This window comes from Eleutherodactylus coqui, chromosome 3, assembly GCF_035609145.1.
Source record: "Eleutherodactylus coqui strain aEleCoq1 chromosome 3, aEleCoq1.hap1, whole genome shotgun sequence".
Lineage (NCBI taxonomy): Eukaryota > Metazoa > Chordata > Amphibia > Anura > Eleutherodactylidae > Eleutherodactylus > Eleutherodactylus coqui.
Genome location: NC_089839.1, coordinates 29,909,382 through 29,934,835, shown reverse-complemented (window position 1 = coordinate 29,934,835; position 25,454 = coordinate 29,909,382). Strand labels below are relative to the sequence as shown.

Here is a 25,454-nt window from a genome sequence, read left to right as displayed (position 1 = left end):
AGAGAGTAACGCTAATGATGATATTTGATGAGCATGGAGTTGGTATGGGATAAGGAACAAAGCGCGGGTATTACCGGTGAATATCTGGAGAGGAGTGAGTTATTAGTTTGAAGACAATATTGGAGACTCCTCTCCAACTTCTTTACCGTAAAAGTAGGAGCAAGGAAGCAATTTAATGAGACACTGCCGTAATTATAAAACATCAGGCAGAATAATTCTTATGTGACTCACGAAGTGGAATGAAGGGAAGTCAATTTATACACTCTGTTTTCGGAGATATGCTAGTCATTTTCCCTTAAAAGAGACTGCTTCTACATTTCTTTAGTATCGCCACGCCGCGTTAGATGCGGAGCGGAAGGTAATTGTTATTAGTTCTATAGAATTGCTATTCTTCTGGTTAGAGGAAGGTTTCTAAATTTGTGAAGCTGTTGGTGATTTGCCGTAGACGCATATTGCTTATATAGACTAACGCCATTATGCACATCATTTCCGGGAACATAAAAGGACTTAGATCTCCACAAAAGCACTTGCTAGTATTGCGACAACTAAAGCGACTGAAAGTTGATATTGCCCTACTCCCAGAGACACACTTAACTGAAAATGATTATTTCCGCATGTGGGTGGGTGAGATTAACGGTTCACCTGCGGTACACTCGAAGGCGGGAGTCTTACTGCTCAATAAGAAGGGGCTGGGTGTAACCGTAGTTGACCATTGGCATGATTCTAATGGTAGGATCTTACATGTTCACATAAAAAACTATTTAGAAGACATTAGTTTTTATAATGTATACGGCCCTAACAGTAACAATAAACAATTCCTTAGAGATGTGATATCCCTAAACTGATGGGAGGTGACTTTAATTCTGTGCTCAATACGGCCGAAGATCGTTGTACTCATGCTGCGGGTGGAAATACCTTAAGATACCATGATGCCACATTCTATAATTTTACTAACACGCAACAATTTAGGGATGTGTGGCGGGAAACCAATCCTGAAGGCCGAGAATTCACACATTATTCCTACGCACATGACTCCTGGTCCGGAATTGATTATATATTACTGGCCCCTAGCTTATTGCCTAGAGTTACTAATGCAAGTATTGCAGAACTTGTGATCTCGGACTATGCCCTGGTGATGTTGACACTACATGATAAAATTCCCAGGGGTTTGGCTGGCATTGTTATGGGGGTGGTGGCTGGAATGCATATCGGAGAATGAGGCACATTCTGATAATCCTCAACTGTTAAGACTGTTATTAGAGGCAAATTGATTGCATATACAATCTCGCTAAAAAGAAAGATCACACATAAAATTGGCCAATATAGCTCCCTCTTGGGGTTGGCATACACACATTTCAATCTAACCCAAACCTACAGAACAAATAGCTATGGATGGAGGCCAAAGACTCTTATGAAATGTGGCTACACAAAGAAGAGCAATTGGCATAGACATACAATGAAGCTCGTTTATTTAAATTCGGAAACAAGGCGGGCAAAGTTATGGCTAAACTAGCAAAGGGTCCACTTGCGATATCTAATATACTAGGTCTGAAAGATCAATCTGGTAAAATGCAATCTCATCCAGCATAAATAAACAATATCTTTTACAAATTTTATTCGCAACTATACACCCAAAGCCTGATCCAACCAGACGCCCCAATGACTATACACCCTGACATCTCACTGACTTCATTGAACGAAGAACAATGCGCCTTCCTGAACGCCTCAGGTAGAACTACAAGAAACCATATCAAATCAAAAAAATAACAAGGCTCAGGGACCAGATGGATATACGGGAGAGTTCTTTAAAATACTAGAAGATCACATGACACCATTATTGGAAACACCATTCAATGGCTACATGCAGGGGAACCTATTCCATCAGATATGAACACAGCCCATATTAAATTACACCCCAAACCAGGTAAAGACCCCACGGACGCGAACGCCTACCGTCCAACAACACCGATTTAAAGTTGATAGCTAAAATTATGGCAGCCCATTTAGCCATCTTACTACCACATTTGATTTCTCCCCTACAGAATGGCTTCGTAAAGGATAGACCCACCACAACAAATATGGAGGAAAATATTAACAATTCTTGATGATATTAAAATCCACCCAGTGGCTCGTCCCTTTTCGGCACTACTGACGATAGATGCTGAAAAAGCATTTGATAACGTTTTTTGGAGTTGGTTGGAGAGAGTTATGGACAAGAATGGCTTTAAAAGTCCCTTCTACTCTTATATTTGGAACCTTTACACCTTAGTGTAATATATTAGCAATATATACAGTATACTCCAGGCTTTCTGTCCCCAAGGTTTCCTCTATAGAACGGTACCAGGCAAGGGTGCCCCCTTTCCCCACTCCTTTTCAACATCGCAATAGAATCACTGATACACATGCTGGAGCGAAGCGAGGAACTAGAAGGAATCAAAATCTGAAATAAGACTATCAAATCTATGATTATATCTTGCTGGCACTTGCACAACCACATACGGACCTGTCGCGGGTCTTTGCTCTCCTAGAGACATTTGGGAAATAATCAGGGTTTAAGGTCAACAGCACAAAGTGCGAGCTACTAGATATTTCTTCCCAAAGCATCTTATACAATATTGACATTAAGAAAACCCTCTCACCATGGTTAGGAATTCTATTAAATACCTGGGTATAAATATAGGTAAGGTACCCAAGAGCTTATATAAACTAAACTATCCCCCAGGTAATACACAAAATCATAAGTGAACTTCAGAGATGGAATAAGCTCCCACTATCATTTTTGGGGAGATGTCACCAAATTAAAATGATTAGCTTCCGGAAACGTCTTTATCAGCTACAGACTATACCACTCTTATTAAAAAGACAAGATATAGGAGAGCTACATACAAACGTCCCCATATTGTCTTGAAAAAACTTCTGATGTCTAGAAATACAGGCGGAGGGGGTTTAAACTTCCCAGACATACGTACATATAGCGTAGCTAGTCTAGTGAGACTCTCGTTAGATTAGTTACATGGATCTGATTATTTTTCAAATTACAAGCTTGAGACGGAACTACTAAATCCCTAGAGGTTAAACGCTCTCATACACACGAGATTTGCTAACCTTCCACCCGAGGTCAAATACTCAAATATGGCAAGATATACTATTGCAGCCTGGAAAATCATGCGCAAAGCTTATAAACTATTGTTTAAAGTGTCAAAACATATGGGTTTTGTGGGGAAACCCAGAATTTAGAGAAGGGCAGGTAAATAAAATGTTTGAAAAATGGCGTGGTAGGGTAGTGAGAAGGCCCAACATCTCCTCCATCATAAAGAGCCAAGGTATAAAACATTCAAGGAAATGCAGGAAACATTTTCTGGCGTATGCACAATTACGGGGATTTTTACGCACAAGGTTAAATGATATTTCTAAAGAGGTGATAAATAACCCAATTGATCTACTTATAAGGAACCCTCCATTGAGGCACTCCATATCTGACCCTCCACTGAGGCACTCCATATCTGACATTTATCATCGATTTAGGGAAGGGTGGAAACTATTAGATAACGATCAAATATTCAAAAGATGAGCAAGACCCAGAGATACCCCGAAAACTTGTTCAAAGTTGGGATGCAGTAAGAAAAGCTATGACAAATGAAAGGTGGTGGGAAACCCATTTCATAATAATTCATGGGGCGATATATGGCTCTAACATTCCACCGCACCCTGGGAACCCAGACAGAACACAAGTATGCCCTAGATGCTCGCAACCCAAATCTGACCTTCTACACGGTCTTTGGCATTGTGCTAAAATGCAAAGGTTTTGGGAAGAGGTCCAAGCGCTGGTGCGAGAGATGGAGGGGTGGGGGATGGGGGGAGGGGGTATCTATTCCCCTGACTCTACAGGCTTATGTGTTCCATTCTTTTCCTAATTATGGTAAAACATACTAAAATAATTACACTATTCTTATAATAAGCAAAAGGTGTCTCTCAGCAATCTGACTACAAGCAATCCCACCGACACTTCAAGATATAATACAGCAATTAAAGTATCAACTAAAAATGGAGAGAATAGAAATAGAGAAGTGTGCAGAGTCACAAGCAACAAGGTATTTCGCAAAATGGCAAGCTTTTATAGAAAAATTTCTAGATGAGATTCTAGCATGTATGACGCCATTTAGAAATACATCTTGGTACTGTATCCAGACAGACAGCAACCGCCTGGGGAGACTTAGATTAATATAAACCAACATCCCTTTTACACTACTAACCCTTTCCAATCCATTTATTTTTTCTCACCCATTCTCCCCAGCTCCAAATAAATTGCAGCTGGGGAGAATGGGTGAGAAAAAATACATTTCCCTGCACCCTCCTGAACTGACAGAGTTCAGGAGGGTGCAGGTGCTCACTGCACTGTGGGGAATCTTGCTTACCTGTCCGGTGTTTTCCACATTCTCCTTCTGCCTCCCGGCTCGGCGATCATGTGACCGCTGGGGTCAGGTGGCATCCAGCGGTCACATGATCGCTGAGCCGGGAGACAGAAGGGAGAATGCGGAAGACACCGGACAGGTAAGCAGGTTCCCCCACGGTGCAGGCTCCCGGTTCGGCGTTCATGTGACTGCTGGGGGTCAGGTAACACCGGCGGTCACATGATCGCCGGCCGGAATCTCTATGCATTGCATAGCGCTAATTGAGCGCTATGTAATGTGTAAAGGAGAAGGCAGAAAGGGTTAAAAACCCTTTCTGCCTTCTCCTCAGGGGTCCTCGATGAGGACCAGTGCAGAAGTGTATCTGCACCTGATGTGTCTGACGATCGGGTGCAGATCCACTCCTGCACTGCAGTGTCGTGCCTGCCCCGACATCGGAGCTGTAGAGGGAAATTATGATGTCGGGGCAGGCCCGACATTGGATTGGAAAGGGTTAATGCCATTAATACACACAACAAGCTATTCATGGGTAAATTTAGTGGTAGACAGTGAAGTCACTGTACACCGACGGATTACTCGAATTGTACATTAGATATATATCAGCTGGAGGTATATTTTGTTTTATTGTACCCATAATTTCAAAGATGTTGTAATGTCATAATTTTGTGAAAAATTACAATAAAAAAGTTTAAAAAAAAGGGGAACACTGTTGACTTGCGGGAGCAGCTGAGAATAAGAAAAGTATATCCCCCAGCTTCCCGTCACGTCCCCTAACAGCACCATAACTTAGTCTACGGTGCTCTGGTGACGCAACACGTTCCTTTTAATGAGGGTTATACCTGTAATACCACGCCAGGTCACTGCATTGTGTATGGCGCTATCAGCTTCCTGCTCCATACAGGGTGACAGCGGACCAGCAAACAGTTGGTAGTAGATCTCGGCCAGTCAGCTATTGATGACCTAACCTGTGGCTAGTTTATCAATTTTACAGAGCTAAAAAAAAGTCCTATAGAATAAAAAATGTGGAAGCAATAGAGAATGATAATCCTCTGAGGGCAAGAGACGCGGACCCCCTTCTGCATGTTGCCACTTAGAGTTTATTGTTTGTGTTTTTTATGATTTTTTATTTGTTTTTTTCTTGTTTCTTTTGATTTACAGATCTGTCATCAGCAATGAACGATTTCTTTCCACACAATGTTTTTTGTAAAGATTTTGCCAGAATCAGGAAGTCCTTTGTCTTGCTCCGGTCCATGGACAATTTAAACTTTTAGATCATCAAAGTGTCCTTTTCAGAGGAGAAGGTGGGGGCACATATATATTTTAGGAAGTGAGTCATCAGCACATTGCCTTTCTATGTAAGGATGATGAAACTCTCTTACCTTTCACTGACACTGATATGGGATTATCGAGGCCACTCATCGCTCCACCAGAACTTTCCTGCAAAGTAAAGAGATGACAAAGAAGTAAAAGGCCCCACATTATCTTATATCCAGACAGAGGTGGAAAACCCCTCGACGACAGGAACCAATCTGCCCTGAAAGGACAAGGATCTGCTCAAGTGGGGATCAAACTGGATCAACATTCATCCAAGGATCAAATATTACAAAACATTGGCAGTGCTGTCTGGGTGTATCCGATAAAGTGGAGTGCCACAAATGGGCGGTGCCGCCTACAATGGCACCAATATAAATACAGAATTAAACAGCATGGCTTGCGCTCTCTTAAATATGTCGCTGCCAATAAATCAGTTGTCCTAAATAGTTTGTCAGAAGATACAAAACTGAGCTCTAATTTACCACAAAAAGACTCTGGAGCTCCAACAGACAGAAACTGATCAAGTTGGTGATTGTAGCTCCTCACATACTAATCGCCATGGTTTGTCTGACAGAGCGGCCCGTGAAGCAGCTTACATGTTTCTGTCTGCCCCCATGGTGTTGTCAGTAACAGTAATTATCCCAACGGCCAGAAATCACTTTCTCTACAAAAACCTGATGAAACACATCGGAACAAAAAGACCCAATGTGTTTCTGCAGAATTTGTTCCTCTTCTTCAGGGACTCCTGATGAAGGAAACCAAATTGCTCATTAATGTGTTGGAAGTTCTTCTCCTAGTGCGCCCCCTGTAGTCTGTGACATCCCAACTACCTGTAGAACCCTTTTCTTTTTCAATGGCAGAGGAGCTGATGGTCGGTGCTGAACCTCTCGATATAGAGAAGGTTACTTGAGGATCGAAGGATCAGGACTTTTACTGACAACACTATGGAAGCAAAATAACATTTGAGCTGTTGAGCCGTCGGACAAACAGAGGCAGCTAATAGGCGTGAAACTACAATCACCAACATGATTATCAGTTTGAGGCTCTATTTACACGGGTGAGTGCAATATCAGTCCGAAAAGCTCCAACCGATATCACACTTGTAAATCTACAAATTTTTTTCTTTGCTTGCATTGTGTTTTGCAAAAAAAATGCATCACTGCACATTTCATTATCACGTGCATTAAAACCGAATGTTGTTTCAAAAGTAAAAATGTAAAACATTGCACTTGGGTAGTAGAAAGCTCCATTACATCTGTCTGTAGAGGATGTACAGAATTCTCAGCTTTATCTACCTGATGATCCAGTGGGACATGTTCCTCTTCCTCTGGACAATCCTGGGAATATAGAGGACTGGGACATCTCTCTGGTGGATTTCTCTGACTGGATCCATCTATAGGAAATAACCAGAGACTGAATACATTATATATCTGATGATCAGGTGATAGCGAGACTAGCCGACCATCAAAACTGTCCTCAACAATAAAGGGAGGTCTCTTCCTACCCGGTGATGTGAGGGGTTGCTGATCCTCCATCATGACATCCTTGTACAGATCCTTGTGTCCTTCTAAATACTCCCACTCCTCCATGGAGAAATAGACAGTGACGTCCTGACACCTTATAGGAACCTGACACACACAATATACCGTCATCCTCCAGACTCCTCCCTTGGCGTTATTATATAATGTCCCCCATTCCCAGCAGTCCTCACCTCTCCGGTCAGCAGCTCAGTGATCCTTTGGGTCAGTTCCAGGATGTTCTGCTTATGTATGGGTGAAAGAGGTGAAAGCTCGGTGATGGGGCTCTGGGTCCGGCTCTGTCCTCCTGACACATGGGGAGTCACACACTCACCAGATGACTTCTTTACTACTGTGTAATCCTGTGTATGGTGAAACACTGATCACTACATGGAGGCTAACAATCCTTCACCTTTCCAGTCATTCCCCTGTTTATTAATAGCGACTAGTAATTATTAGGAAATTATAGTACCAGTGTTTCTGGTGGTGCAATGCGCCATACAGTTGTGCTACATGGTACATCCATTATGATCCCAACACATCACATACACACAGCTCTACTACATCCATCCTGATTCACACACTTTATACACACAGCTCTACTACATTCCACACACAGTTCTACTACATCCATCTTGATTCCCACATATTACACACACACAGCTCTACTACATCCATACTGACCCCACACATCATACACACACAGCACATAAGACACATAGCTTTGCTACATTCTGATTCACACACAACTCTTCTACATGGTACATGCATTATGATCCCCACACATTACACGCATGGCACTAGTACATGCATCTCGATTCCCACACATTACACACAGTTCTACCACATCCATCTTATTTCATATATAGCATATTACACACACACAGCTCTGCTACATGGTACATCCATTATGATCCACACACATCCCACAAACAGCTCTACTACATCCTGATTTACACACATCACCAGACTCCTGGATACAGTGATGACTCATGTGATTCCTGACTTCACCCACACAGGTGGTCACATGACAGTAATATCATCACAGGTCCTGGTAGTAGCTGCTGTCGGCTTATCAGTATAGAATGCTTTCTACCAAACTGCACAATGGCTCCTCCCACAACAGTGACGTCTCTGCAGGTCCTTCAGCCCACCGGATTTCTGTGGTGGCGATAGGTCGGTGCCTTCTGTCAGGACCGTTCAGTTGTGTTTGAGATAATAACAGCTTGGTTGTATTCTCATTTTGTTATTTTTGTTCTCCCCTTTTCAAGAGCCATAACTTTGTTGTTCTTCTGTTGGTCAGACTCTGTGTTTTATATATGTTAGAGGACATTCGATGAAATCACCAAGGGTGGAGCAATGACATCACCAGGGGGCGGAGCATCAACACCACTCACATACTCACTGACAAGTGGTCATTGGTAGTTTAATAAGATTGACATATAAAGCTCTCACCTTCCCAGTTATCCAATAGATGATCTCCAGGGTGAGGTCTAATATCCGGGCAGCCATGTGGTCTCTGTCCTTCTCCATCCTTGGTGGGTCATTGATGGAAAGGACCATTGTCTTTATCTGGAGGGGCCTGTACCTAAGGAACCTGAGGGAGACAAGAACATCTTCCATGAAGTGTCTCACTATGAGGGGATTATAAAGGATTAGTGGCAGCATACAATGGAGATGTCTTATTTACGAATTACTGACCTTAATATAACATATTAGTCCATTGTCCCCCTGGTATATAGCGAGTACAGGGACACACAGAATACACTGCAGAGGGGGTTGTCCAGACAGCACTGTCGGTCAGAGCCGGGATACAATGGGGTCGGAGTGGAAGCGCTTGTAACTGCAAGCACAGGTCTCACTAATTTCAATTAGAGCTCCGCCTGCAGTTCTGAGTGCCGGTGTATCTTGGCACTGACAGCTCGTGCTGTCTGGAAATCCCCTATAAGTATTCACAGATATTTGGAAAAAGTTCTGGCTAGAAATGACTGAAAGAAGTCAGAACATACAGAACATTGCAGCCGGCAGTATATGGGGCGGAGCAGCCGTGTAACCATAAATACATACATATATATAATATAACTAGAGATGAGCGAACGTACTCGTCCGAGCTTGATACTCGTTCGAGTATTAGCGTGTTCGAGATGCTCGTTACTCGAGACGAGTACCACGCGATGTTCGAGTTACTTTCACTTTCATCTCTGAGACGTTAGCGCGCTTTTCTGGCCAATAGAAAGACAGGGAAGGCATTACAACTTCCCCCTGCGACGTTCAAGCCCTATACCACCCCCCTGCAGTGAGTGGCTGGCGAGATCAAGTGTCACCCGAGTACCTAAATCGGCCCCTCCCGCGGCTCGCCACAGATGCATTCTGACATAGTTCAGGGACAGTGCTGCTGGTGCTGGAGCTGCTATAGGGAGAGCGTTAGGAGTTATTTTAGGCTTCAAGAACCCCAACGGTCCTTCTTAGGGCCACATCTAACCGTGTGCAGTAGTGTGGAGGCTGCTTTTTGCAGTGTTGCACTTTTTTTTTTTTTGCATATCGGCCGTGCAGAGCATTGCGTCCTGCAGTAATTTTACATTGTCCAGGGCCAGTAGTGGTGAGGCAGGGACAGAAGACATATTTAGTGTATATAGGCAGTGGGCCTTTCCAAAAACATTTGGGAAAAAAATCTATTTGGGCTGCCTGTGACCGTCCTCAGTGTACTGGGTCTCTGCTGGGGGTAGTTGTCCTAATTCATACGCAGCCAGCTAAGTGTTACAGCAGGCTTGCGCAAAATTCTTTCCTGCCTCTGTGTTGCCTCTTACATCACCGCTGTATTCCTGTCCACAAGTGTACTGGGTCTCTGCTGGGGGTAGTTGTCCTAATTCATACGCAGCCAGCTAAGTGTTACAGCAGGCTTGCGCAAAATTCTTTCCTGCCCCTGCTGTGCGTTCCGTAAGCGAAGTCAGCCTCCAACCACAGGCCAATAAGCGGCACATTTAATTACAGCGTTCTGTTTCTGCACTACTGGTAATACAGCATGCTGAGGGGTAGGGGTAGGCCTAGAGGACGTGGACGCGGGCGAGGACGCGGAGGCCCAAGTCAGGGTGTGGGCACAGGCCGAGCCAGTGCGGTGGCCAGGGGTAGATGCAGGGCCAGACCGAATAATCCACCAACTGTTTTCCAAAGCGCCCCCTCGCGCCATGCCACCATGCAGAGGCCAAGGTGCTCTAAGGTGTGGCAGTTTTTCACAGACGCCTGACGACCGACGAACAGTGGTGTGCAACCTTTGTCGCGCCAAGATCAGCTGGGGAGCCACCACCACCAGCATGCGCAGGCATATGATGGCCAAGCACCCCACAAGGTGGGACGAAGGCCGTTCACCACCTCCGGTTTGCACCACTGCCTCTCCCCCTGTGCCCCAACCTGCCACTGAGATCCAACCCCCCTCTGAGGACACAGGCTCGAGTGCCTACCGGCCTGCACCCACACCCTCACCTCCGCTGTCCTCGGCCCCATCCAGCAATGTCTCTCAGCACAGCGTCCAGACGTCGCTAGCACAACTGTTTGAGCGCAAGTACGCCGCCACGCACCCGCACGCTCAAGCGTTAAACGTGCACATAGCCAAATTGATCAGCCTGGAGATGCTGCCGTATAGGCTTGTGGAAACGGAGGCTTTCAAAAGCATGATGGCGGCGGCGGCCCCGCGCTACTCGGTTCCCAGTCGCCACTACTTTTCCCGATGTGCCGTCCCAGCCCTGCACGACCACGTCTCCCGCAACATTGTACGCGCCCTCACCAACGCGGTTACTGCCAAGGTCTACTTAACAACGGACACGTGGACAAACACAGGCGGGCAGGGCCACTATATCTCCCTGACGGCACATTGGGTGAATTTAGTGGAGGCTGGGACAGAGTCAGAGCCTGGGACTGCTCACGTCCTACCCACCCCCAGAATTGCGGGCCCCAGCTCGGTGCTGGTATCTGCGGCGGTGTATGCTTCCTCCACTAAACCACCCTCCTCCTCGTCCAACGCAACCTCTGTCTCGCAATCAAGATGTGTCAGCAGCAGCACATCGCCAGCAGTCGGTGTCGCGCGGTGTGGCAGCACAGCGGTGGGCAAGCGTCAGCAGGCCGTGCTGAAACTACTCAGCTTAGGCGATAAGAGGCACACGGCCCACGAACTGCTGCAGGGTCTGACAGAGCAGACCGACCGCTGGCTTTCGCCGCTGAGCCTCCAGCCAGGCATGGTCGTGTGTGACAACGGCCGTAACCTGGTGGCGGCTCTGCAGCTCGGCAGCCTCACGCACGTGCCATGCCTGGCCCATGTCTTTAATTTGGTGGTTCAGCGCTTTCTGAAAAGCTACCCACACTTGTCATACCTGCTCGGAAAGGTGCGCCGGCTCTGCGCACATTTCCGCAAGTCCAAGACGGACGCTGCCACCCTGCGGACCCTGCAACATCGGTTTAATCTGCCAGTGCACCGACTGCTGTGCGACGTGCCCAAATGGTGGAACTCTACGCTCCACATGTTGGCCAGACTCTATGAGCAGCGTAGAGCTATAGTGGAATACCAACTCCAACATCGGCGGCGTAGTGGGAGTGAGCCTCCTCAATTCTTTACAGAAGAGTGGGCCTGGTTGGCAGCCATCTGCCAGGTCCTTGGAAACTTTGAGGAGTCTACCCAGATGGTGAGCGGGGATGCTGCAATCATTAGCATCACCATTCCTCTGCTATGCCTCTTGAGAAGTTCCCTGCAAAGCATAAAGGCAGACGCTTTGCGCTTGGAAACGGAGGCGGGGGAAGACAGTATGTCGCTGGATAGTCAGAGCACCCTAATAACTATATCTCAGCGCGTTGAGGAGGAGGGGGAGGAGCATGAGGAGGAGGGGGAAGAGACAGCTTGGCCCACTGCTGAGGGTACCCATGCTGCTTGCCTGTCATCCTTTCAGCGTGTATGGCCGGAGGAGGAGGAGGAGGAGGATCCTGAAAGTGATCTTCCTAGTGAGGACAGCCATGTGTTGCGTACAGGTACCCTGGCACACATGGCGGACTTCAGGTTAGGATGCCTTTCTCGAGACCCTCGCGTTACACGCATTCTGGCCACTACGGATTACTGGGTGTACACACTGCTCGACCCACGGCATAAGGAGAACCTTTCCACTCTCATACCCGAAGAGGAAAGGGGTTCGAGAGTGATGCTATACCACAGGACCCTGGCGGACAAACTGATGGTAACATTCCCATCCGACAGCGCTAGTGGCAGAAGGTGCAGTTCCGAGGGCCAGGTAGCAGGAGAGGCGCAGAGATCAGGCAGCATGTACAGCACAGGCAGGGGAACATTCTCCAAGGCCTTTGCCAGCTTTATGGCTCCCCAGCAAGACTGTGTCACCGCTCCCCAGTCAAGGCTGAGTTGGCGGGAGCACTGTAAAAGGATGGTGAGGGAGTACGTAGCCGATCGCACGACCGTCCTCGGTGACGCCTCTGCCCCCTACAACTACTGGGTGTCGAGAGTGTGTTTAGTGCGGCTGGGGGAATCATCACGGTTAAGCGTACCCGCCTGTCAACCGACAGTGCCGACAGGCTTACATTCATCTAGATGAACAAAGCCTGGATTTCCCCAGACTTCTCTTCTCCACCAGCGGACAGCAGCGATACCTAAGCAATACGTAGGCTGCACCCGCGGATGGAAGCATCGTTCTCTATCACCATCAAAAACGGGGACCTTTTTGCTTCATCAATCTGTGTATTCTATTCATCCTCCCCCTCCTGCTCCTCCTCCTGAAACCTCACGTAATCACGCCAAACGGGCAATTTTTCTTAGGCCCACAAGGCTCAGTCATATAATTTTTGTAAACAATTTTTATACGTTTCAATGCTCATTAAAGCGTTGAAACTTTCACCTCAACCAATTTTTATTTTTACTGGGCTGCCTCCAGGCCTAGTTACCAATTAAGCCACATTAACCAAAGCGATTAATGGGTTTCACCTGCCCTCTTGGTTGGGCATGGGCAATTTTTCTGAGGTACATTAGTACTGTTGGTACACCAATTTTTTGGGGCCCTCGCCTACAGTGTAATCCAATTAATTTTTTGCCCACCTGCATTAAAGCTGACGTTACATCAGCTGTGATGGGCAATGCAATGGGATATATTTATGTACCGCCGGTAGCTTCCTGGCACCCACCCATGCTGTGGGTCCACAGGGAGTTGTAACTGCATGTGTCCACTTCTAAAGAACCCCAGTCTGACTGGGGCATGCAGTGTGGGCCGAAGCCCACCTGCATTTAATCGGACGTTACCTCAGCTGTGATGGGCACTGCAATGGGATATAGTTATGTACCGCCGGTGGCTTCCTGGCACCCACCTATGCTGTCGGTCCACACGGAGTTGTAACTCCATGTGTACACTTCTAAAGAACCCCAGTCTGACTGGGGCATGCAGTGTGGGCCGAAGACCACCTGCATTTAATAGGACGTTACCTCAGCTGTGATGGGCACTGCAATGAGATACATTTATGTACAGCCGGTGGGTTCCAGGGAGCCACCGATGCTGTGGGTGCACACGGAATTCCCATTGCGGAGTTGTACCTGCCTGTGACTATTTATAAAAAACCGCGGTCTGACTGGGGCATGCAGACACCTTGACAGAATGAATAGTGTGTGGCACATAGGTTTCCCATTGCTATGCCCACGTGTGCAGCTCCTGATGGCGGTGGCACAGGATTATATTTCTCATGGCTTCTGTACAGCATTGTGGGCTATCACCCCGCCTCTTTTAAAGAGGGTCGCTGCCTGGCCGTGCTAACCCTCTGCAGTGTGTGCCTGCGGTTCCTCCTCATGGCAGACGCACTTATAAATAGACATGAGGGTGGTGTGGCATGAGTGCAGCTGAAGGCTGCGCAGGGACACTTTGGTGTGCGCTGTGGACACTGGGTCGTGCGGGGGGGTTGGGCAGCATGTAACCCAGGAGAAGTGGCAGCGGAGTGTCATGCAGGCAGTGATTGTGCTTTGCTGGAGGTAGTGTGGTGCTTAGCTAAGGTATGCATTGCTAATGAGGGCTTTTCAGATGTAAAAGTTGTTGGGAGGGGGGAGGGGGCCCACTCTTGCCGCTATTGTGGCTTAATAGTGGGACCTGGGAACTTGAGATGCAGCCCAACATGTAGCCCCTCGCCTACCCTATCCGTTTCTGTGTCGTTCCCATCACTTTCTTGAATTGCCCAGATTTTCACAAATGAAAACCTTAGCGAGCATCGGCGATATACAAAAATGCTCGGGTCGCCCATTGACTTCAATGGGGTTCGTTACTCGACACGAACCCTCGAGCATCGCGATAATTTCGTCCCGAGTAACGAGCACCCGAGCATTTTGGTGCTCGCTCATCTCTAAATATAAAGTATGTCAGACTCACTGACTGATGGAGACAAAGATGTGTAATGTGTACCAGCAGGACTGACTGACTTGCCACTAATTCTCTAACTTCTCGTTGTTGTACCAACATAAAATTTGGCAAGACCATTCTTTACATACTAAATAGGAAAATTAAAGGGGTCACAACTCGATTATTCAATGCTAAGTGCAAAAATATTGGCACCCCTATGTAACGTACCTAATCTAATTCTCTAACTTCCCGGTGTTGTACAAACTTGAAATTTATCCCGAGCATTCTTTAGGTCGCAAATAGGAAAAGTAAAGGGGTCATAACTCGATTATTCAATGCTAATTGCAAAAGTAAGTGCACCCCTATGTAATGTAACTTCCGATGTCGTACAAGCGTGAAATTTGGCACGAGCATTCTTTACATCCTAAATAGTAAAAATAAAGGAGTCACAATTTGATTACTCAATGCTAAGTGCAAAAGTATTGGCACCCCTGTGTAATGTACCTAATCTAATTCTCTAACTTTCCGTTGTTGTAGCAACACGATATTTGGCGAGACCATTCTTTACGTCCTAAATTGGAAAATTAAATGGGTCCCAACTCGATTATTTAATGCTAAGTGCAAAAGTATTGGCACCCCTATGTAATGTACCTAACCAAATTCTCTTAAATTTCCAGTGTCATACAAACATGAAATTTGGCACAACCATTCTCTAGGTCCTAAATAGGAAAAGCAAAGGGGGCACAACTCGATTATTCAATACAAATTGCAAAAGTAAGTGCACCACTATGTGATGTAACTTCCCCATGTCGTACAAGCGTGAAATTTGGTGCAAGCATTTTTTAGGTCCTAAGTGAGGAGAGTGGGAAGGGTGGCACATGCAGCCGAGTAGAATCTAAAGCTTCTCTATATGTATACATATTTTATTCCTCGGTTCCTCTAAAATAACCTTGACTTCATAACATTTTCTGTGCGAACAACACGTAAACACCGGTTTCAAATTAACTCAGACTAAGCCGGGTATATCAGCCAGTACACAACATTAGACAGGCAGTGTACATGGGAGCCCCGTATCACACCCGGCACTCGATAAACCTATCACAGCCATTCAGTGATGTCATTCACTGAATGGCTATGGATAATGAAGCGCCGGCGGTGATTGGCTGGTGCTCCATCCAATCACAGACATTACTTACACATTGCTAACAGCGGGGGAATTCAAAGCCGGCAGGGAGATGACAGCGGGGAGAATTCTCAAGCAGCTTGCTCCACCGCCGGGGAGACCATCGCGCTGGGAACAGATGCCATCTGGGAGGTGAGTATTGCCTTTTTTTTTTTCTTTTTACCTCACTCTAGTATAAGTTGAGGGGGGCTTTTTCAACATAAAAAAAATGTGCTGAAGAACTCGGCTTTTATATATATATATATATATATATATATATATATATATATATATATATATATATATTAGCGTATATATATATATATGTGTGTATATATAGATATATAGAAAGATAGATATATATATATGTATATATATATATATATATATATATATATATATATATATACACATACATATACACACACATATACACACATATATATACGGTACTCTCCCCTAATAATACACCGCATCCAAGAACTGTAACCACCAGTGATGGAACTGCAACTAATATCAGTTCTGCACATTGTCTGCAATAACTACGGTGCAGCTGGAGGACCAAAATACCTCCGGACCATCACAGCAAAACATCCGCAGCAAAGATCAGCCATGAAGAACCGGGATTTTATCTATTTCTCCAATATGCGATTCATTCCACATCTGACAAACTGGTATCCGAGGCGCAACTAACGGCAGGAGATAAATGCAGCCGCCGCAGTACGGACACACGGACGGTTACCTCTAACTGACCTGGACTGACCGTCATACAGCCCAATGCACAGACTCATGCAGCGCACACGGCTCTGCTACCTGCTGACCTCATCAGGAGAGAACTTCAAGAAACTCCTCCTACACACGTGACTGGTCACATGGTCATGACATCATCACAGGTCCTTTACCCCAGTAGGATCCAGCATCTCCCGTCTACCACTAAGGCTGGAGACTATATCTGTGTCCTTGTTTGTTATTTTCATGGGGATGGGGAATTTTTCCTAGCCTTGGTGAGATTGTTCACTGGGGTTAATTTGAGTATTTTTGTAGCACTCTCATCTCTGAGGGCTTTACTTTATTTCAGCTCCTCCATACTGCTCTCCTTTTTTACAGTTGTTCTGGAGGCACACAAATGTTGCTTTTCATGTTTAGACAACCAGTGCTCCAAACATCCTCCTTTTGAGCCATCTGTAAAACTTTCCAAAGGTTTGATTTTTTTCTCATGGGTTCCTGATGAGTCGCTCTCGTGACGAAACGCGTAGAACCACAAACTGAACCGATATTTGAACATGAACTAAATTTTGTAGCCATATCTGAACCTCCAGCGAACCGACTTGCTGGTCCAACTCACTGAATCCAATATCCATGTTGAGTTGGAACCAGAATTCGATTCACCACTCAAACTTTTTCCTTATCTCCATTTGGAGTTGGCTTCTCAGACTAGGGGCTAAACGGCTTTAGGTCATGTTATATGCTGACCCCACACTTTTGTCGGTATACCCAGTCCTGAACATTCCTAAACAAAGGGGGTTATCTACCAGACCTCCAATGCCCCTATTTTAGCATTGCAACACCTCACACCTATGATGAGTCATGTAATCTCTATATATGATTGCTGAGTATTATCCTCCCACATTGCCGTTTTCTACCTGGCAGGGATTTTGTACTTTTAGAGAGGTGGAGACATATATATATTGATCACCGCCTCTTTTACGTAGGTGAAAGGGGAGCGTTCTGTAGGCTATTGTCAGCACCTTTTTTGTAGGTGCTCAGGATAGTACATAGCCTACTGCTAGCATATATGCACGTGGGTGATGCAACTTTTTTGCCTCAGCCTCACTTGATACATGTTTGTTGGTCTTTTGCTACTGGTCCCAAAAACCATATTCAAAGTTTTTAAATTGTATTTAATAATGTAGTTAGAGGGGTCCTCTCCCGTGACACTAAGAAAGATTGAACCTGCACTATCTTCGGTGCATGATGGGCAGGAGCTTCCATTGACTCCTATGGGAGCAGGAGTTAATGGCAACTCCTACCGATGGAATAGCTTCCCTGCTGCTTACAGCAGGACATTTAAAAGGTGCTGGCCAGAAGCACCCTTTAAGTGTCCTGCTGTCAGCAGAGGGGTATTCCTCCTGCCCCCTGCTGGGCAATTACCAAGCAACGGGGGGCAGTAGGGGACACCCCTCACCTCTCTCCGCAAGGGATTTCCCTATTGCAGGGAGAGAGAGGGGATGGGGTTACAGGGCTTCCCTCGAGAGCATGGGAAGAGGGGCTGGGCTAGACGAATCACCCTCTAGACACGCTCACGCCCCTACTGTTTACTATAGGGATTCTCACAGAGAATTCCTATAGCCCCATTCACTCACTCTCCACTATGGAGATATCCCTCGGGATATCCCCATATCAAGGAAACTTAGCTGAGTTATGGGGGAATCTCCCCAGAGCATAAAGAGTGAACGGACCTATGGGGGATTTCCTCATAGCAAGGGACAGAGAGCGGAGCAATGGGGGATTAACCCTTCGTCCAGTTCCATCTCTCTGTTCTATGGGGAAATCCCCCATAGTTTCGCTGACTCTCCTTGATTTGGGGAAATCCCGAAAGTCCCTCGGGTCTTGGGGGAAAAACACAAATAGGGTTTTTTAAAAAACATTTTGTTTCCTTTACATTTTATTTTCACTATTTTTCATTTCTTTTTACACTTTTTATATCCCTGTTGGGGATTTGTACCATAGCTGCTATGATAAAGTGTGGTGTACAGAATTTAGTGTGCAGTAGTTTCTAGACGTTTCTGAGTGATCTATGTATGTCTTGTGCCTATGTAAAGTCAGTGTCTTCTATGTGAGTGAGTTTGATGTGTATTGCATAGCTGCAGCACTGAATGGGTTACTGTCTGGGTTATGGCTGGAAAATGTATCTTGTTATATGTCACGGGACCTTGTTTTATATATGTGTTTGCAAGGTGCATGAGAGGAGCTTTTACTGTCTATAGGTGAGTCTTCTTGGAGTTGGCAAGAGAGGAGCCTGCCTGCACACAGACACCTTCAGTCTGGGTGCAGTGAAGATGGAAGAGGCTAAATGAATGCGATGTGTATGTCCTCGGCACACTCTACCCAGGGCTCTATGCTAAAGACTTGGAGAACTGCAAGTATGTGAGAGCCCACCGTGCAGCCCTGAGTGCCTAGCTTTGAGCGTGTGTACTGGTAGAGAGCTGGAGAGAGAGAAGGAGAGTGGCTGCAAACAGAACTCCACAGATAACTTGGCGTGTGGATTCGTCTGTCATTCTGTGATTCCTCCCTGTCACACCACTAATTCTTCCGCACTAGTGTCCTAACGGTGGATAGAAATTGTTATGGATTGTTTCCAAGTTGTTCTACAAGTAAATAGGCTTTAGCAACCCTCCCAGTTCTGCCTTAAATCGTTAATTCTGTGTGTGTGGACTCTTTATTGACATCGTCGGGATTAACAGCAGAGAACGGAACAGTGGCATCACACGTGACAAGAACTGGAGGTAAACCACAGCTGGGTTACCCTTTCAATAGCCTGTCCTCAGTTTCTTTGATGGGTCACTGTGCTACCCTTAGGGTGGTAGATGGTAGAGCCCCGTGACAAGGCCCAAACTGTACCCCACTATCCCCTAGGCTGAGGGCCCACTCCTCGGGCCCTGCAAAAGCATTGCAGGACTTCTGTCCTGCAATGCCTTATCGCCTGTATTAGCGATTATAGGCACTGGCAAAACAGGACGCCTATATCTGGCATCCTGTTTCCATGGCAACCCGTCGGGCCTCCATGATTACATCGCAGGGGTCCAAAGACAGCACAGAGGGTGCATGCTCCCTTTGTGATTCCTTTACATGCTGCAATCCAGATAAGATTGTGGCGTGTATACGGATAACAGCGGGGTTTGCTGTCCTGATGCACCCCCGCTGTTGCAGCAGGAAGTCGGCTATCAGTGACAACCGTCTCCAGCTGCCAGATAGTACGGGATCTCTTCTGAACTTGCACTATCCACTGGGCATAACTGTACATCCTTTTGTGTTAAGTACCAGGGAGCCAGGACGTACAGTTAGGCCCTGTGGCATTAAGGGGTTAAAGATTTCCCCTGACCCTATTTATCACAGGATGCTGAAACTGCACATGTGTAATGATAGAAGTCTCTATAGGTCACGTGCCAATTTGCAACTCTGAACTGATAATGGTGCTGAAGCCGTGCGAGGCCTGATAATGGACCAGTGGAATACAGAGCAGTCATCAAGTTCCTTTACTTGGAAGGCCGCACAGCAAGGGAGATGGTCGATGAGATAAAAGAGGTTTATGGGGAGGATTCCCCATGATATGACGTAGTCAAAGACTGGCATAGTCAATTCAAATGTGGTCGGACTTTGATGGAAATAGCTCCAATTCCAGGGTGACCCCACTCCACTACCGATGAACACACATCCGGCAAGTGGAGGCCACCCCTTTGGAAAATCGCTGCGCAAGCATTCGGAACCAGAAAGGCAAGATTAGTGTGGGGTCCATGGAAAAAATCATCCAAGACCATCTTCTTATGCATAAGGTATCCACTTCCTGTATTCCCTGGCTGCTCACACCTTTCCAAAAGCAGGAAGGAGTCAAATGCTCCCAGGCTCTTTTAACGATGTGACATGGAAACCAAGAGGACTTTTTCAACAGACTGATCACAAAGGATGAAAGCTGGGTCCATCACTATGATCCGGAGATTAGAGTCCAATCACAGAAAATGGCCGTTACTTACTGAGTGAGGAGTGCATATAGATGCATCCTCCTCTCACCATGCAGGTAGCTGACTACCAAAATGCATGGTGAACTACATATATCAAAATGGTCTGGCACCCTGTATCCACTATGTGTGGGAGTGTACACCAAGCATCCACCCCCCTCATTATCAAGAGGCAGTGTGACTGGTTGTTATATCGGTGTCCTGTACAGGTGTTATTGGCTCCTCCATTTGGTAGTGAGCTACCTGCATGGTGAGAGGATGCATCTATATGCACTCCTCAGTCAGTAAGTAACGGACATTTTCTGATATTGTTTTTAATTTTTAATTTCCCCTTCGGAGATTAGAGTCCAGTCGATGCAATGAAAGTATGTGGACTCACTGCCTCCAAAGAAGGCAAGATTATGCTCACAGTTTTTTGGTACCAGCACAAAGTAGTCTTGATGGATTTCCTAGCAAAGGGTACCACGATTACAGGGGCATACTATGCTTCACTGCTGCGGAAATTGTGGGAGGCCATCAGAACGAAGACACGTGACATGCTCACCAAAGGTATTCGCCTTCTGTAAGACAATACCCCAGTTCAGAACTCACGTGTTGCTTAGATGGAAATTCTACTGCATTCCCGTTATTCACCCGATCTTGCACCATTGGACTTCCACCTCTTTCCAACAATGAACTCATTTTTGAAGGGCAAGCATTTTCTAAATGATGAGACTCTGATTTCAAAAGTCACAACGTGGAGCAACCTGTCGACTTCTACAAGCGAGGTGTTTACAGTTGCTTAAAAAGGTGGGAGAAGTGTGTCTCCCTATGTGGCACCGATGTGACAAGTCCATGGGAAGTGGGTCTGGGGAAGTCTTTCATGAACGACCCTCGTATTAGAAATCCTCATAAATTAACCCATTTTAAAAACTACAAGCCTCAAAGCTTTCAAAATGGCATTTAGAGACCTTTCACACGAGTGTGGACATTTCTGCATCACAATGTTATCCCTATGGGGCTTGGCCTCCGCACCTGTTAAAATCTGCATGTTTTTACTTCAAAGCCACAAGATTAAATTCTGAAAACATTGCTGATTCGGCATTAAGGACATCTTAAGGAATTGCTGTTGCGGATTTCTAACATACTGGAGATATAATTCTGCAATTAAATTCGGCAGAATGAAATGCAAGATATTCAGCAAAACGTTCCGTAGAACACATTCTGCAGTTAAAAACAAAGTCCGCACTAATTGAAAAAAATTTGCATTTGCGATATGTTCTACGAACAATGCCCTTCCATCTGAAAGGTCTCTTAGGAAGTTTGTTAACAATTTACGTGTTTTACAGAAAGTGGAGGTAATTTTTTTTGGCAGGTTTTCCATAATAAACCATTTTTTCTGTAACACATCAGGAGCTATCAGAAAAACAAATCTCAACATTTGTTTCCAATTCTGCAGTTTTTAAAAATATATTCCACATGTGGTGCTAGTGTGGAACATGACTCCAACACAGGCCATATTTTGGGGCATTTTTTATTGTGATGTTTTTCACCCACCATTTTAGTTTTGCAGAGGACTCGAGATATAAGAAGAAACCCCACTGTCCAGTCCCGCTGCAATGAGTGTGAGGACTAAGATCAGGTGATAGCTGAGGGTCCCTGAGGACAGTGGACATCCACCGATTAGCTGCTGATGACCTGTCCTGGGGATAGGTTATCAGTACTGCAAGGGGTTAAATGCCCACCAAACCCCTTTATTTTTAGCTAGAAAAAATACAACAGGGTTCAGGGGTGAAAGAGTACCGTGTGGATTTGAGGGCTAATTTGGAGATTTACACAGCACTGGCCAACAATTGCATTGGCCATCAGCTGAAATGGAAAAAAAAAATCTTGAGAAGTTACTCTCTTTTGGAAACTACACCTCTTAAGTAGAGATGAGCGAGCACCAAGATGCTCGGGTGCTCATTACTTGAACCAAACTTTTTGTAATGCTCGAGAGCTCATTTTGAGTAAAGATCCCCTTTGAAGTCAATGGGAGACTCAAGCATTTTCCAAGGTGACCCATGCTCTGCATAGGGGAGGGTGTGTGATTCACCTGAAAACATCAGAAAGGGATGGAAACACCACAGAAATGGATAGGGAACAGCAGGGGCAGCGTGCATGGATGTATCTGAGGCTCCCAGGTCGCATTATTAAGCCAAATTGTGGGCAGGAGCCTGGTGTTCACTCCCCCTAACAATTTAGTTGGGCTAGACCATAATCAGCAAGGCACACGTGCTGGCACATCTTAGCTAAGCACCACACTAGGTGGAACGAAGGCCAATCACCGCCTGCGGGTGACACCACTGCCTCTTCTCCTGTGTTACACGCTGGTATTGCTGTCCAATCCCCCCTTCCCCAGGACGCAGGCATGAGCCTGTGTCCACAGTGTACTGAAATTTTTCCCAGCGCAGCGTCCAGCTGTCCTCATCCCAGACGGGGTAAGGCGCACCCCTTCGCCTACTCAATAGTTCACAGCATACTGAAATATTTCCCAGCGCAGCGTCCAGCTGTCCCATTCCAGATGGGGTAAGGCACACCCCTTCGCCTACTCAGTAGCCAACAGCGTACTGAAATTTTTCCCAGCGCAGCGTTCAGCTGTCCTCATGCCACACAGTCGCTTGATAGCCACACCACCCTCATGTCTATTTATAAGTGCGTATTGGATGAGGAGGAACAGGAGACACACACTGCAGAGGGTTGGCAGGGCCTGGCAGCGACCCTCTTTGAAATTGTGGGCGATAGCCCACAATGCTAATGAGAATTGCTGATAAATTAACGTATGATCATAATTCCAATCCCATGCCACCTCCGTCACAAAATTTCATGAGCCACAGATGTGGGCATAAAGGGGACTCAAATGCCAGTACTTCTACACATCTCCACAATTCAACAACCCATTCTAAAACAAAAGATTTTTTTTACCCAGAGTGCAGGTAAATCCCTGAAAGATTTGTTTAATAAGAATATAGGTGAACCTCTAAAAGGATTTCATTACCAAGAGTATAGGTGCACCCTTGAAAGATCTGTTTACCAAGATTTGTTGAGCGACAACTCGTACTTGCTTAAAGGGATTCAGGTGGCAGTACACCGACAGGCAAGCTACCACCTGTCCTAGCCCCTGCCTCTTTCCGAGGGGCTTGTTAACCAGTGCCCCAGTAAAAGACAGCATGAACTGTAAAGAAATTAGTGGCCAAAGATGGACACCGCGCTGGCATACATTTCCGTACACCGTGTCACCCTTTTAAAATTGCGCTTCATAGCTGACAAATCGCAGACAAATTAATGCATGATTGTAAGTGCCATCCCATGTCACCTCTGTCGCAGCATTTCATTAGCCACAAACGCCAGCATATGGGGGACTCAGAGACCAGTACCTCTACATTTTTAATGATGAAAACAACCCATTTTAAAAAGAAGAATTTTGTTTTACCAAGACTGCAGGTGAGAACCTGAAAGATTTTTTGAGCGAGAGTGCAGGGTATTTGTTTACCAAGAGTATAGGTGAACCCCTGAAAGATTTGTTTACCAAGAGTATAGGCGAACCCCTGAAACATTTGTTTACCAAGAGTATAGGCGAACCCCTGAAAAATTTGTGTACCAAGAGTATAGGTGTACCCATGAAAGATTTGTTTACCCAGAGTGCAGGTGAACCCCTGAAATATTTTTTTAACATAGAGCTCACTTAATGGGATCCAGGTGGCGGTCCACCAACAGGCAAGCTACCGCCTGTCACAGCCCCTGCCTCTCCCCGAGGGGCTTTTTAACCTGTGCTCCAGGGAAAGACAGCATGTACTATGAAGAAATTAGAGTGGCCAAACCAGAACAATTCATTCTGTCTCGGTGTCAGATAGCTGGACACTGCGCTGTGATACATTTATGGACTCTGTGGGCGTATGAAGCTGGAACCAGCACGTTTGCTGAACTCAAAATTGGGGGGTGAGAACCTGGAGGCGGCCATCAGAAAAAATTGTTTTGACAGAGACTAGAGGGAGCCCTGCGAAAAAAATAGTTTTTACCTAGCCTTTTGGCCCTCTGAAGAATTGGCTGTTAAGCATGCTGAGATGCTGGTTTAGGAGGAGGAGGAAAATCAGAGAAGGATAGACCAAGCTACTTCTACCCTTTTATGGGGTGATAGAGGGTGCCTGGTTCTCCAGTTTCAGCTTAAAGATACTTAATGTTAAGCTGCTTTCCACTGGTGGAGAAGAGAAGTCTGGAGAAATCCAGGGTTTGTTCATCTTAATAAGTGCAAGCAGGTCGGCGCTGTCAGTTAACAGGCGGGTATGCTTATTTGTGATAATCCCCCCCAGCAGCACTAAACACCCTCTCTGATAACATGCTAGCACAGGGCAGGCCAGCACCTCCAAGGCGTATAGCGCAAGTTTATGCCACTTGTCCAGCTTTGACACCCAATAGTTGTATGGAGCAGAGGGATCACGGAGGACATTGGTATGGTTGGCTATGTACTCCCTCACCATTTTTTTACACTGTTCCCTCCTACTGAGCCTGGACTGGGGAGTGGTGACACAGTCTGGCTGGGGAGCCATAAAACTGGCAAAGGCCTTGGAGAGTGTTCCCCTGCTGCGCTGGACATGCTTCCTGTTCCCCTCATCTCCCCTGATAGTTGGCCCACTGAACTACATCCTCTACCATTAGCATTGTCAGATGGGAAGTTTAGTATCAGCTTTTCCACCAGGGCCTTGTGGTATTTCATCACTCTTGTACTCCTTTCCTCTTCGGAAATGAGAGTGGAAAGGTTCTCCTTATACCATGGGTCGAGAAGGGTGAACACCCAGTAATCCGTGTTGGCCAGAATGCGTCTAACGCGAGGGTCATGGGAAAGGCAGCTTAACATGAAGTCAGCCATATGTGCCAGAGTCCCAGTATGCAACACATCGCTGTCCTCACTAGAAGAATGACTCTCAGTCTCCTCCTCC

The 25,454-nt window shown here is 46.0% G+C and overlaps 1 pseudogene; it reads right to left on the bottom strand.

The window, feature by feature from the left end:
- The window catches only part of LOC136620113 (zinc finger protein 850-like), a 95,708-nt pseudogene extending 79,159 nt beyond the window's left edge, over window positions 1-16,549 (bottom strand).
- Between the last annotated feature and the right edge of the window lie 8,905 nt (window positions 16,550-25,454).